Genomic DNA, 15,657 nt, shown 5'->3' with positions numbered 1-15,657 from the left:
TTCGCGTCAGAGGCGTTGCACAGTATCCTACAAGATTGAAGGCGCACGAAATAACTAGTTAAAGAGAACTTTCAATTTTGACTGCATCTGTTACTGAAAAATGTTTAATTTGGCATTGGAGCGTTTCCTAGGCTCCCGCTTTGGTTTCCATCTTATCATATCCGTACAGTGTACCATGAACGTATGTTTTTATCTGCTCTCAGAGTCTGTTCTCTTTCATGACTTGATTCATGAATGAAATGTTTTTTAAGAATGAAGGTAGTGGTAGTAGTATGCATTTATTTTTGAGGTGGCTCCTGTCATTTAAATGAGAGGCAAAAAATGTGGACATAACATGTCCACAATATGGACAATATATTGGACAATTTTAAACATATTCATGGTTGGACATTAAATCATGTGGACTTCATAAAGACTGGACTTACCTCCTCCCCCCTCCCTCCCCCTTGTCAGTCAGACCCTGGGTTCATGTTCATACAACCCTACTCTTGATCTGAGTGACCGTATCATCTGTATCCTCAGTTTATTCAACCGACGTCTTTTTACATTTTGGTTCAGACCACGATTTATAAGTTTTCTCTTAGTGGAATGTGACCCCGATTTTTCGACGGATATCTCTTCAAAAGTTAGCCGAACTTTACAAAGACCCTGCGAAGTGATCACGCTCTCTCACGGGTTGACGTGACGTTACGATCCGAATAAAATGCCAACCGTGATCTGCATGACGTTTCAATGGCGATCAACGTCTTAAGCTGTTCCATTCCCCAACTTCATCTACCGCGAATTTACTCATAATTTCAACGGCAAACCAGTCCCTTCCCAGACAAAGAAAAGCAACTTCATCCCAAGATTTCAAAACTGACCAAAATAATGCAACATTTTACAAGAATATAACCATGCAATTTCCACCGAAAATTTTCCCGACTTTTTGTGTAGGTAGTCGGAGGAAAAATAACTAAAATTTTTAGTTAGAACCATTCGGCAATTTCCGAGGAAAAATGCAATTTGTTATTGGGATTTTCACACCGTCGGAATGCGCTTACGTTCTTTTGTTAGGAAAACAGCGAAATTTCTAAATTTTCGCCTCGTTCGACAACGCGAACGTAAGGGAGCTTAGGCACGGGCACGCGAGCGCATAGTTTCTTGAACTATTTCTCCGACGACGGCGTCTCATCCTCTTTCCAGGTTGCCAAGTTGTGCGATACAATATGTACAGCTTAAATCGGTTCATGTGGGGAAAAGTAGAGTCCCTTTACGCTGAGAGTCAAGACAACACCCCTCATGGAGTCACAAACGGGAATAAAGATTACAGAGATTGAACGTTTTTTGTTGGTTTTTTGTAATCTTTGATCGGCCCATTCTCAAATTCCTCTCTCCGTCCCTTCTCTCATTCCGTTTGTTCCTTGCCGAACCCGTAATTCCCCGGTCCATTCCAGATTAGAATCTTTGCAATCGGTGAAAATGTAATCTTTATTCCCGTTTGTGACGGGCCTAAAATACAGGAACCAATCAGAAATGGATTCACATTGTCTTGACTCTCAGTATAAAGGGACTCTAGGGAAAAGGGCTAATTTTTTAGGACTATCTGGCAAGCATGTCCTCTTTCCTGCGCTCGCTTCCTTCCTTCCTCTCGCGTGCGGTGCACCTTGCGTCCCACTCCGCGCACGAATCGGGGCCCCAAGGGGCGGGGGCAGGGGGCACCGGGGGACGAGGAGGGGGGGGGGGGCAAAAGCTCGCTCCAGCGCGGTCCTCACAACCGGACGACGCGCTGTGTGTGATGCGAGTGCGCGCGGAGTGTGAGGTGTGCTACTGCCCGACATCTACCGGTCGGGGTTCCTAGTCGGACGCCACGGCGCGGCGTACGGTGAAACTGACCATGCGACCCACTGCCCTGCGGCCACGATCCACGATCCCCGGCCGATTCCCGCGCGTAGGAGGCCCAACGGCAGCCCCCCTCTGCGGACGTTGCCTCTCGCCGTCGAAACTCGGGTATTTTTGCAGAGAGTCCAGAGCACTGCCGTGCTGAGGAAAAATGCCGTATGAACATTCGGGAGTTACCAAATTTACCTTGATAAAACCAGCATTTTTTGGGAAAAATTATGCATATCTAACCTTGAAATTTTCAGATATTTTAGTTTAAATTGTGTACAAAATTGTCTGAAAATTGGGGAAATAATATTCTCGATTTCTTCTGTAATTTCGGTTTTTATCGGAGGAAACTTGGCAACGTCTGAGGGCTCATACGGCGTTTTTCCTTAGCACGGCAGAGTAGGGATTTGAAATTCCGTGAAATTTATTCGCGTGAAATTTCACGATATTTCATGAAATGTATTGAAACTTCTGGGGATGCATTCTCGAAGCCACGAAACGCTTAAAAACAGTGATTGTCGATTTTGAAATTTTTCATCATCCCCCTCCTCATATCTCTCACTCTTTAACAGTCCAGTTTCCAACACTGCCGCACGAAGAAAAAACGCCGTGTGAACCTTCAGGCGTTGCCAAATTGCCATTTATAAAACACGAATTTCCTGGTAAACTTATGAATATTTTTCTTCCAATTTTTCAAATAATATTGTTTGCAATTTTACCTAAATTTCCTGAAAATTTCAAGGCAAAATATTCATAACTTTCCTCAAAAATGAACATTTTACTGAAGGAAATTTGGCAACTGTCGAATGTTCATACGGCGTCGGGTTTTTTTATGTATGAATTACATTTTGCGATGAGGAACTATACTATTTGGACTGCATTTTGCAATTTGGACCTATAAATTCCGGCCCGGTTTAAAATAACGTATGTGCCATTAGTTTCCCTTTGCAAATAAGTGTTTTTTCAGATGAGCCAGAATTTGTAGGTCCAAATTGCAAAATGCAGTCCATTTCTCGCTCACCATCAGGAGTGCGCGTTTGATGGCACATGTCACATGTGCTGTTTCTAAAATAAGCCGGAATCAGTATTTCCCTCTCGCATAATGTAGGCCATATGAAGACTGGTGGACACTGGAGTGTCATGTTAGCATCTACATACTTCGCAAATACCACTTTGTTTCAGAAACATCCTCCACAAAACTGCTCAACACAACTTTGATCCGCAGTCTTCGTTATCTGATGTACCCATTAGAAAATGTTGAATGCCGGAATAAAACATTTGCCTTTACAATGATTTGACACTGACATCGGACAGCAGTGCGGGGTCTCGATAATGCTTCGTCTAGCCTTCCCACTGCGTGAAAGTTACTTTCGGGAATCAACAGTCAACACTAATCTCCGCCTAATGATGACTGATGAGTGACGTTGCGGGCAAGCTCTTCGACAGACGGAATCGAAATATTTGATAAACCCGCCCTGACGATCCACGCAGTCTAAACTGGATTTGGTCTTTTGATGATCGCTTTGAATTTACGAACACAAAAAACGCTAATTTCTGACTTATGAGTCCAATTCCGGACTAGGGATAAAAGTCTCTCTCTCAGACTTGATATTTTTTACAGCCAATGTCACGTATATTTGACAAGTGATCAAAATAGTTGATGATCGTTGCAACAGGTGGCGTCCAAAGTAAATTCATCCACCTGAGCCTTGTTTGTTAAACAAATTGACAGCCATCATGCTCACCGGTTACCGTTCAGTAAGAAAATTGTCATGAGCTTTCTGACGATCTTACACCTTAAAAATAACTTCCGCCGATCAGCTTGGTCTAGATCTTCTGAAGCAGCCAGGCTCTATCACCTCTTATAATGGATTCATTTTCTGCTCTGGTTAAAATTACGTTAAGTACGCGCGTCGGAAACTTTTTTTAATTTCATCCGGTGGTTAAGACTCGTATGAATCATACAAACTCTTAAGCCCACCAAAAATATCTGGGCTAAATTTAAAAAAAAATTGAATATGGTGGGCTCATCTAGAGACAATCACCTGTCGATAGCCGCAAAAACCATGCAAATCGCCTCGGTAGAACGCTAGAAGTAAGCGTTGCCAGAAATGAAATTTTAGGAGGCTTGAGAGCTTTTAGTATAGAAGATAAGACATGGAGCAAGTCCTTGGTGGTACATGAAGTCCTGCAAAGTTGAGTGTGGAAGTCAATGGAGATGTTGCATGTGTGAGGAATTTGCGATTTGATTGTTGATTCTTATGTAAAAGTTCGCGAGAAACACGATGGTGCCACTGGTTTTCTCTAAAATCAACTCCCAAGCTCAAAAAAAGCTCTCAAGTAGAGCCCAAAATGGATGGGATATCCCACGCTATCCGGAGAGTCCACCTCTACATCAAAACAAACTATCCATGCAAAGATAGGGAGCAAATATATTAGCAGGGCGGCCAGTTTATTTGGGGACTCCAAAACTGAAAACACGGCAACCCTACTAATGTATTGGCTCCATTTCTTTGCATGGAGAGTTTGTTTTGATGTAGATGTGGACTCTCCGGATAGCGTGGGATATCCCCTCCATTTTGGCCTCAACTTGAGGGCTTTTTTTGAGCTCGGGAGTTGATTTTAGAGAAAACCAGTGGCACCATCGTGTTTCTCGCGAACTTTTACACAAGAATCAATAGTCAAATCGCAAATTCCCCACACTTGCAACATCTCCATCAATAAAGGACATAAATAATCTTTTCTTCTTCAATGGACCACTAGACAAGGTACGAATTTAAGTAATCTGATACATGTTTCTTAACCAGAATTTCACGTAAAATACGATTCACACAACAAAAATTACTGAAACCAACTCCTAACGAAGATATTAACGTTTTTATTTCACATTGGTTACGAGGAATCTGAACTGCCCGCTGACAAGAAACTCAGAGCTCTACGTGAGTCAAATTGCGCACAACAACGGTTTCAGCAAGCTTTTCAACCGAGCAATGTTCATTTCCCATCATGTATGTTTCAAACTATAAGCAATTTGCTATAGCTGAGCCAAAGCGTCAAGATTGAGGTTAGCCAGATTTTTATATCACAGAGACTGTCATGATAACGTTTAGCGCGCGATGTGAATCACGTAGAGCATTGAGTTTTCATGAGCGGGTGGTTTGAATTCACGCATCAAGAAGGAGGGCTTGCTTACACGCCCCGCCGCCTAGTCGTTGGGCTGGCTTTCACGCATCTTCGTCAGGAGTTAATTTCGGTAATTTTTGTTGTGCGCATCGTGTTCTAGGTGAAATTTTAGTTACGAAGCATGTAACAGAATGCTGAAATTCGTTCCTTGTCTAGTAGTCCATTGCAGGAGCCAGTGAGAAGCTGAAAAGCTGAAAAGCTAAAAAGCTTGAAAGCCAGCTGAAATCTTGCGTCCAGAATAAAATGTCAAGAATCGCAAAATAAGACGCAAATAAGGGAGGCAACATCGCCGTGTCAAACGGAAGCTCAATGAGTGGCGATGGCCGATGGCGCGGCTACTTACACGCTACGTCTTCCTTACGCCCCATTGTCCGGGGACGTGACGTTTTTACTCCTATGAATCAAGCACTCCGCGTCCGCAAAAAGGCACATTCTTTACCAGGAAGTTCTCGAATAAAATTAGCTAGCGCAGACCCGAGGAACTAGCACCTAGATTATTGTATTCGAAAGTTGCAACGTCCTGCTTGTTGAAAATCAAAAGTCCTCTTAAACCAAATCCGGTCTTAAACTGTAACTATCATGCTTTACAATGAAATGATTTTTTTTTGCATGTGCATGCTGAATCGTTCTCAAAGACTTGTAAAGCTCCGAATATCGAAGAAGCGTGAGAATATTTGGACGTATTTCTATCAAACGGAACTATGTGCATTAAGGCATAAGCCCTGAGACCCATAAGAATACACGCATAACAGGGCCCACGTCATAATGAACATAGTTCCGTTTGATAGAAATACGTCCATTTGTGAAACAGTACTTTCAAGTTACCTCCCGAACGTTTGACTTGAATTCAATGATGGGTTTGACGCACGTTGATTTTGATATTCCAGGAAGCGGAAAGCCTATATTTGTTGATTCTAATATGTAAGCTGTAATAAATGAAAGGCTAGGTGCTGGGTGCAGAAAGGGCTCTTCTCGGTTGTGGTGTCTCAGGATTTCCGTTAACGTTTTGTCCACTATAATTAAACCAAATGCATGGAACTTGTTAAAACTTTTACTGAATTTTCTTCATGATTTTACAATTCTGAAGCTAAAAATTTCAGAAAATTCCCCCAAAAGGTATCTCTTTAAAATATTAATTAGCATTGGATACCGCAATCAATAGATACCCATACTGCATCCAATTCCTCAAATACTCCTTTCTCTTAAATAGTACGACTTGACTTCGAACGTGGAAAGATTCCACGCCAAATAAGTTTGCGCAGCTCTAGACTGCGTCAAAAGATCCCCCGCATCTTCATTGTTCCATTTACTGTTCTTGGCGATTTTTTGTCGCAGTCTAGAAGTGCGTAAACTTATTTGAAGTGGACTCTAACATGTTGGATGTATTCAGCGTGCAAATGTTGATGGAGATACATGTTTCGTGCAGCTGCAATTCTTATGCTGACTATAAGTTGAACGTATTTCTGCCAAACGGAAGTATGTGCATCATGACGAGAGCCCTGTTGTGCATACATCCCTATGGGTCTCAGGGTTCATGTCTTAATCCACATAGATCCGTTCGGCAGAAACACGTCCAGAAATCCTAAATTTCTGTTAAAATCCTGTCACTGGCAGACGCATCCAAAGGCAATTGGAAAATCCGTGGACTTTGAAGTGCACGGAATTTCCGTTTAGGAACTAGATGCCGAAATTACGTAAGTTGGTCCTGGAGGACAATGCCACGCAGCGGCGGTTGAAATGCGCGGGACCTCCCGGCTCCGGGGTAAAACCGCTTTAATTAGCTCTGCCGTGCTAAGGAAGAACGCCGTATGAACATTCGAGAGTTGCCAAATTTCCCTTGATAAAACACGGATTTTTGACGGCATTCGAATACATTTTTCTTTGAAATCTTCAGATATTTTAGATTAAATTGCGTATACAATTTTCTGAAAATTTTGGGGAAAAATATTCAAAATATTCCCTTTAAATTCGGTTTTTATCGAAGGAACTTTGGCAACGTCTGAAGGCTCATACGGCGTTCTTCCTTAGCACGGCAGAGCTCGACTTCACTTTTACAACAGGCGATAGACTTGATCCACGCTATAACTTGAGGCCGAGTTGAGTTATGGGGTGGGCTCCTGGCCGGGGCACCGCGCTGCACATAATTTGGCGGGAAAAGGGGAGGGCGCCGAGCGAGTAGAGATCCGCGCCGTGGAATCCTTCCAACTTGCTGCAATCTTGTTAATTTTTAATGGGGCCGGGGGTGCTATGCCGCGGGAATTATAGAGTTAACCGTATCGTAAGTCCTTGCTCGATTAGAAAAGATTCGCTTTTTGGGCCGGGGAACTCGGGAGATTTTCGGCTCGGGTGTTGTCGAATTCAGCGAGTTAATTTTTATTTAAGGATGGAACTGTTAAAAGGATCGCATTTAGCAAGAAGGAAACCAGCACGATTACAGTGTTGTAAAAATGTTGCTTCTTCATAATTATCCAAAAAAAATCTCTCAGAATGGAAACTAGTAGTTCTTGCTTTCTTCCAATAAATTGTTGATTTTAAAGGAAAATAATGGTGTAACTTTTAAAATTGTACATAAATTTAGGATTTTTAAAAGATTAGAGGAGGTTGCACGATTTTGAAAACACAGTAATCGCGCTGGTTCCTTTTTGCTAAATGTGATCCAAAAGGTATCTTAATTCGCAACGTCGCCATTTAATACTTTTTCCTGTTGGTTTAACGACTTATATCTCAGTGGGGCCTAGAGCCAACACCCTAATAAGGAACCACAATCTCTGGCTCCTCCTTAAAAGCACCTTTATTTCTGCATAAGAAAACTGATTATTCAAATGTTGTTTCTGAAATGAGCCAGAAATAGTGGCTCCTTGTTGCAGAATATGATTCAATGTACCTGAAGAGGTAAAGGGTGCGAGAAGCTTATTTGTATTGAAACGTTCAAAAGTTTCATCTATAACGACGTTTGTTCTGTTGATTAAAGGGTGTATATTTTAACATCTTAAGTTTCCAGAGATTTTCGTCAAATTACGATGAAAATCAGCTACAAATGTCTATTATAAAATGTGCAATCACTCTTGTGATAAGTCAATTTTCAATGAAACTGCAACGCTGCAATGGAATTAAGCCCCTTTGGCTCTCACTCCATCATTTTAAGTCTATGTTAGGTCTTAATTGATTGTTTATATGCATATAATTCATGGAACTTTGGCGGAATAAGTTAAAGTTGAGTTAAAACTTAATTCGTCTGCCCACAGAAAAAAAGGCAAAAAATGATACGCAGCTAAAAGCTCCGCGAATCTTTTCTCGTGGGGAAAAAGGCCTTACTATGCACACGAGAGGACACTTCAGCGTGAAGCTACTTTAGAATGTAGATGTTGGTATTAATGCTGCGAGGAGCATTTTACGAAAATCTTGCTTGGAAAAAATCTTGGATGGTGTCTCTTTGAACTTTGCAGTTCAAAACTGTAGGGATAATCAATTTGAATCCTGAACCTGCCGAAATCGGGGTGATTTGTGACTTTTCGATATGAAAACGATAGAAAATACCAAATCAAATTGAACCATTGAGTCGGAGGAAAGCCGTTCAAAGTTTTAAAATATCATGATTGGAGCTCACAATTTTCTGAATGAAAGGTATTCTTACCTCACGCCATATATCGACGAAAGAAAAATAGGTTGTGAAAAATGTACCTGGTGCATCGCTAGATGCAGCTTTGACTGCAATTGCAGGTATTTTTATACATCATAGGCTTGCCAGTATAACTGCTAGGTCAGTCAGTCCAGCATTGGGTGATCTCCAAACGCATTTTTTACATCCCAGGCTGCTGTCGTAGCATATGCTAGTAGCATTCCATCTTTTCCGTGAAGTTCTCAAATTAAAAGCAGAGCGCGATGCGTCGATCGTCGAGTGAAACTTTTGATTGTCTTTTAGAAAGAACAAGGGGCAAAAGTGCGCTGAGCCGACTCTTTTTGTAGACTGAGAATCTCCCGAGAATGACAGACATTCCAAATTTGGATGGCAAGCATTTGTTGCATGACTATCAGTCCCTGCAAAATTGAATGTACAAAAAACAAAAAACTTAAAAATCTATCAGATGAAGAGCCATTCGTTATCTTAGCCTGGTTAAGTTTGTTCTATCTCCCCGTAACTTCCTATCCTATTAAATCTCATCTTATCTCATCCCTCTTAACCACCGCGAAACGCTTCACAACGACCATTACGGAGGGACCGCGCTTTACCTTGAGATAAAACCAACGAGAAAAGTAGAAAAGTCGAAGACACGCAACCACCAGAACACGTCCGGTTCAGCAAGAAAGACACAACTCAAATGCGATCTCCGATACACATGTGCGGTTACATCTCAAGAGTCGGTGCAGGGTGACGAAGCGAAGAGCAAAAGCGATAGAAAACACTTCCAGCCGCCGAGGGAGGGGGGAGGGGCGGGGGGAGAAAAATATTGCGAAAACTATTTAGGCTAAACGCGGAGTTTAAGAGGCATTGAAGCCGGCGCTGAGGGAAACTGATAAGACCGGGGAATTAGAGTGAGGGCGCCGATTCAAAATTTCGCGCCGCAATTCGAAGTTTCCCGCCGCGCGCGGGGCGGCCGGAAGGCGGGACGGCAACAGGGCGTCCCGTCCGAAGCGTGTACAAAGTTGTTGAAGCTAATGAATGACCCACAGGATGGAGGCGCGGGCGGGGGGAGGGGAGGGGGGAGTAATATTTATGATGGAAACTCCGAGCAAGGAAGGGGGTGCATAAAAAGAGTATAGCTTTGTTATAAGTGCGCCGAGTTTATGCCCTCATAATTAGGGTAAAAAACCCGTCTTTCCTCGCCAATTCAACGCATCCTGGCCCCGGGTCATACTTCCCGCCGCTCTGTGGGCTTGCAATAATCAAAGACGCTGAGTGGAGAGAAACTCAATGCATATTGCTATGCAGTCCCGTATGGATGGATCTAGGGGAGGAAGATGGCGTAAACCTCCTCCTTCCCCCCCCCCCCCCCCCCAATGAAAAATTGGAGAAGGAAGAAAAAGGGAGCAAAGGAAGAGGAAGAAACCAAGGATGCCTAGATTAGATAATTTTTCATGATGAAGTTGAGTCAAACTGCACATTAAATGCTTAACAATTGTGAAAATTTTCTGGGAGAAACTAAAACTACGGGAAAACGCATGAAACTGTTTCACTATTGATGTATTAAAGGAGCAAAAATTATTTTTGGTGCAACGAACTATCTCCTGTATCATTCATTATTTCAACAAATGAGTCAGAAAAAAGGAATGCTTGTTTCCCTAAGAAGAAAGAAACAAGTAATACATCAAAATGTAAATGCATTTTTTGCAGTGTTGATACGACCCATGAAAATATCCTATCGACGAGTGAACTTTCATCTTTCTCACTAAAGTCTTAATATATGTTACAAGTAATTCTCCTTAAAGAATCCCTAGTGCAACGAGAATTTAAAAGGTAAACGTTACCATCGTTATGATATTTTTCACCTTCCTTGGGAAAGGGACCTTGGTCCCTCGAAGTACTATTTTAAGTGACCAATTTCGTTCATTTGAGTTGAAACATTGGATTTTGAGATTTTGACAGCAAAGAGTCTCCAGTATAGTATCCTAAAGAGAAGTCGTCTCAAATGGTTCACTTCATTTTCAGAAGGCACAAAGAGCGATTATATCCTGAGAGGAATTTCGTCCGCAAGAAATACAAGCCCCGAAATCATCAGAAAAAAAAGTCATCTTGACACCGTAATTTTGTACCCTAAGTATGATAGATTAGAAGTCTAAATAGAAAATGTCCAAAAAAGAACCCATTTTTGTAACAGTAAACTTCTAAGAACTACCCCTGAGCTGAGATCAGCGATTCCTGATTATTTATGATTCCCCGGAAATCTAATCTAGTAGTCTTCACTAGATTTGGACTTACTTATGCGTGCAATATAGCTTCTTTCACCATACATGTATCCATTTCTAATAGTCCTTATCACGCGGCTAATTCTTGCAACCAGATGTATAATTAAAACCGACTGAAATCTAGAATGTGGTCATTAGATTCCCTGGAAATCACACGAATAATCAAGAATCTAGTAACCACCGAATTTTTGTTTATCCGTACTCAAAGTACCGGTTTACTTTGACTTTGCGGAGCGTTTTTTGTCCTGAAAAGTTTTTAAAATACCTTTGTATGCTCTGGTATCAATAACTCAATTTTGATTTTTTTTCTTTTCAGTGGGCGGTCACGATTCCCAAAAAATTCCTACAGTGCGGACACCTCCGCACTTGGTCCAGGGGTTGACACAGTCTGTTTGTGCTGCGAGAGGACCTGTTTTATTTGATATTTTGTCGCCGTCATGCGCCATCTCCATAAATATGCAAATCGAATGATTAAAACAAAGCCTTGCCTGGCCATCTTTAAGTCTAGCAACACTTTACACGTCCACGACCTGCCATAAACGCGCCTCCTTCCCTCCCTCTCGAGTCGCGCCAACTTTAGCGCCCCCCTGCCCCCCGTTTTGTCTTGATTTTCACTCCGTTCCACTTTCACCCGGTCCGTTTTCCGGTGGTCCATAGCCAACCTCCCTTCCCCCCCCCCCCGCCGTTAATTGTATTGCAACGGGAAGTTTTTAATCCTCGTGCATTGTGATAATTTAACCACGTCCGCTAACACGCATCGACATGTTTAAACTGAAGAGAGGATTGAACTTTTATTCTAACTTGAAGTAGATCCTCCTGGCTTCTGAGAACGATTCAAAATTTAATTGATCAATTGAGATTTATGAATTAGACCAAATTTCGTATTAGAGGAGACAGGAGTTGCAATAGATTCCGAAAATTTTTCGGGCAGTGTCTCTGGTTTGCATCAGATTTGAAAAAACACGTTGCCTAATCGATGTATCATAGTAACTTTTTCATAGTACAAAGGACTAAACAAAACAATCTGATTCTCAAATTGCAGGGCAGGAAGACCCGTAATTTTGTCATCAAAGTTGTAACCGGTAATCGATACCTTGGTTAAAATATTGGCGATAGGCGTAGGCGCTAAGGAGTCGTGAGAAAATAAATGAGCAGAAAATATTCATCCAAAAGAACCTTCCCGCTTCGCTTTCCGCCTTCAATTTTTGTAGTAGACATAAGGACCTCCCACGTGCTCAAATAGTGGTATCTTTTATGAGACAAAAAAGCGTTGAATATGGGTGGAGCTGTGGTAACCCACTCATCGCTCGCCCGTAAGCGCTGCGGAGCGCGGGCGATCGCAACCCGTTTCGCCTTCACTTTTCCAAGTAGGCAAAATGGCCTCCTACATGGTCGAATAGTGGTATCGCTCAAAGTGAAAACATGCTTTATTCGTATTACTTTCTGTTTTACTGCGTTTTAAAATATATTTGTTTGCTACCTTGCCGACAGTAATATTTGTCGATTATTTTACTATTTGTCTGCATTTTAAATAGCATATAGTAGTATAGTAGATGCATACAGATAGTTACGTGTTACTTGAACTTGAATTTTCGCGGGTATGTGCTTCATAATCTAGGGTAATTATTGCGAAAGTAAAATGGACGACACTTTGCTATTAGAAAATACGATTTCTGCCTCATCTGTAAAAAAGAAACACTTATGTACACAGGGGAACTAATGGCACATACGTTGTTTCTAAACTGAGCTAAATTTGCAGTTTATAATTGCAACATTTAGTCCAAATGTTGCGTGCGAATACCTGAAACGCTACATAACAGCCTGATCTGACTCTCGATGATCTTTGGAAACAATTTGTAAATTCGGACTGCACATTGCATTTCGCATTGACTGCATTCAGAATTTCAGACAACTTTCTCTTGAAATGTCATTATTTTAACTTTAAACTTCAAACTGCCATATTTAAAATTAAAATTTAGTGAAAAATAAAATCTTGTGATTTCACGTGAAATATTTCATGAGATTTCAGAAATTTATGAAAGATATTTAAAAAAATGCCTGTTCCTTTTCATGTTCCGCATAATGTAAAAAATTTTGACTTCTATTCATGCGTGTTTAAGTGCGGGTTGCATACTCTAACCCCTGATAAATATGAAATTTCACAACTTTGTGAAATTTCATGAAATATTTTACTGAAATTTCCAATCTATCATTTCTTTCTCACGTTTTATGCCACCCTGTAATTGTCAATCTGGTGTGAACTTGTGTCCCAAATGTTCATGGCACATTTCTTTCCGCTCTTGTGTGAACAAATCAATTTTGGAGTTTTTGAGGACTAAGGCCCTTTTATCCCTGGACAGCTACCTACGAATTTTCGCGGTTCCACTATCAACCTCTAGCCAATTTTTCAGATTCCTAAAATTACACGTCTCGAAATTTAACCCCAAATTTCCACCAAAAACTCAAAATTGAACTGTCTCAAACAAGATACCCCTTCATCGCCATAATCTCTCCAACTGAAATGAGCCATCAACCCCCACCTTACCGCTGGAAGACACATCGTTGCCATATCCTCAAGAAAACATCCTAAGTCTCCTATCTCAACCACAGCGACGACGCGGATCATCCACCGCGGAACTTTGGCACCAGGCGGGAATTTCCCAAATTCCGGCCAGCATTGACCACCCTCCCAAGAGGGTTGCTGCCGCTCGCGAGAACTTTGCAAAGGCTCATTGCACCTTCGACAGCCGTTGCAATCAGTACCACAACTGATTTTACTATCGCGCACCGTGAGAGATCGCGCTCTGTATCTGCGATTTGATCCTGACTTCGCGTTCGGATTTTTCGTTCGAGTATTCTGTGTATTTATAGCAAGTTTAAATTTGGATTATTTTGTGTGTCATTTGGATTTTACGAACATTTTTATTTGTGTATCAAAATGTGGTTGTTAATATTCACCGTTACGGTCTTCTTCGTTCCGGATTGCGACGAGTGTTGAACAGCATTATTTTTGTGTTTCAAAAAGGAGACTTTTCTAAAAGTTTAAGGTGAGTTTCAGTTAGACGCTTTTCATTGGTAAAAACTACGTGTCTCGTACGCGATGTCTCAAAATTTCTGTGCAGACTACAAGTATGCTGCCGTGCTAAGGAAAAACGCCGTATGAACCTTAAGGCGTTGCCAAATTTCCTTTTTTCCAATTTCTCAGATAATTTTGTTTGCAATTTTACCTAAAGCAGTTGAAAATTTATCGGAAAAATATTTATAACTTTCCTCAAAAATAAGAATTTTATCGAAGGAAATGTAGCAACTCCCGTATGTTCATACGGCGTTTTTCCTTAGCACGGCAGTATGGCTAAGGTCTGAAAATAGTGGCTCCATGCAACTTTTTACGATCTCTATTTTGATATTTGTTTCCAAAGAAAATTTACCAAAAAATTTCCCTGAAGTATGAGGATATTTTACAATCACAGAGGAACATTACGAGAGAATAATCATAAATATTTCAAGGACAACGAGTGTTGAATCTTCTCTTGAAAAAGTAAAATATGAGTAGAGACTTGCTATACCTATCGCGCTTTCAGATACGCTTTCTTCGGCTGGAGCTCTTTCAGATGTATTCGTTGCCACTGAATTGCCATCCGGCAAACGGTTGAGCGTTTATTATTTTTCTACTACCTTCTGCAAAATTGATGTGCGGAAATTTTGAAGCTTTGCAATGGAGATATGCATATTTTTTTTCAATTTTATTTTTGCCTCACATGCTTGTTCATCAAACGACAAAACCTTTCAGTACCGATTCAATTCCGTAGAAATTTAGTAGAAATGTGAGGGTATTGAGTAAATTTAGGCACCTGCTGCAAATTTTGAGATTTTGGTGGAGAAATGTTTTAAATTTATCCATTACGACGGAACGTATTCCCTATATCCATCGAAATTATGCGCGGCTCTAAATCTATGTTAAATTTGAGTATTTCAAGTATTTTCCGAATAACCTTTCTACACGGGGAAAAAATATCTTCAACTGGAGTGAAGTTCATAGGTTTTCGACTTATTTTGTTGACTATAGGTACGCGGTACAGATTAAATGTATAACGAGTACGGTTATTGAAATGCAGTTTGTATAATTTTGTCGTGTTTCTTTTGCATGTTCTTCCATTTTTCTTAGGGATGAGTAACCGAAAACACTGCGGAGTAACGTTTAGTTGGACTTTTGTCCAATTTGCAAATTAATCAAATCAAAAGGAATAGGTACGAGGATTTGCAAGCAGCGTGGTACTTTTTGATTCAATTAATTTGCACATAGTTCCTTTTTCCATACAGGAATTTAAAGAATGAAGTTGTCCCTTCATCGTGGAGCTGGCTGTAAAAGTAGACAAAAACCGCGGTCTGTTAAGTTTTTAAATCCTTGAGAATGGTTATGATGTTAGAAAATCTTGGTTTCGCATTATTCACCTTGCTCTGAAATTAATTGCTGATAATCCTTGGCTGGCTGAACCATTTCTCATCAAGAATTTAAAAATCCGTTCAACGTTAAAATCGTAGTTTTTTTATCCTGAGCACACGTACAAATGTGCTGCAAATTTTGTGATGCATCCCAAAATTTGCAGATACCCGATTCTTGTTTAGCTTTGCAAAGTGTATGATTTTAAATTTTTAACGTCGCGTCGTGAAATTTTCAATTGCGCGTATCGAGGCTTTCTG

Source organism: Bemisia tabaci, chromosome 3 (genome assembly GCF_918797505.1).
Source record: "Bemisia tabaci chromosome 3, PGI_BMITA_v3".
Taxonomy (NCBI): Eukaryota; Metazoa; Arthropoda; class Insecta; order Hemiptera; family Aleyrodidae; genus Bemisia; species Bemisia tabaci.
The sequence above is the reverse complement of the archived record's forward strand: the minus strand, read 5'-3'. Positions refer to the sequence as shown.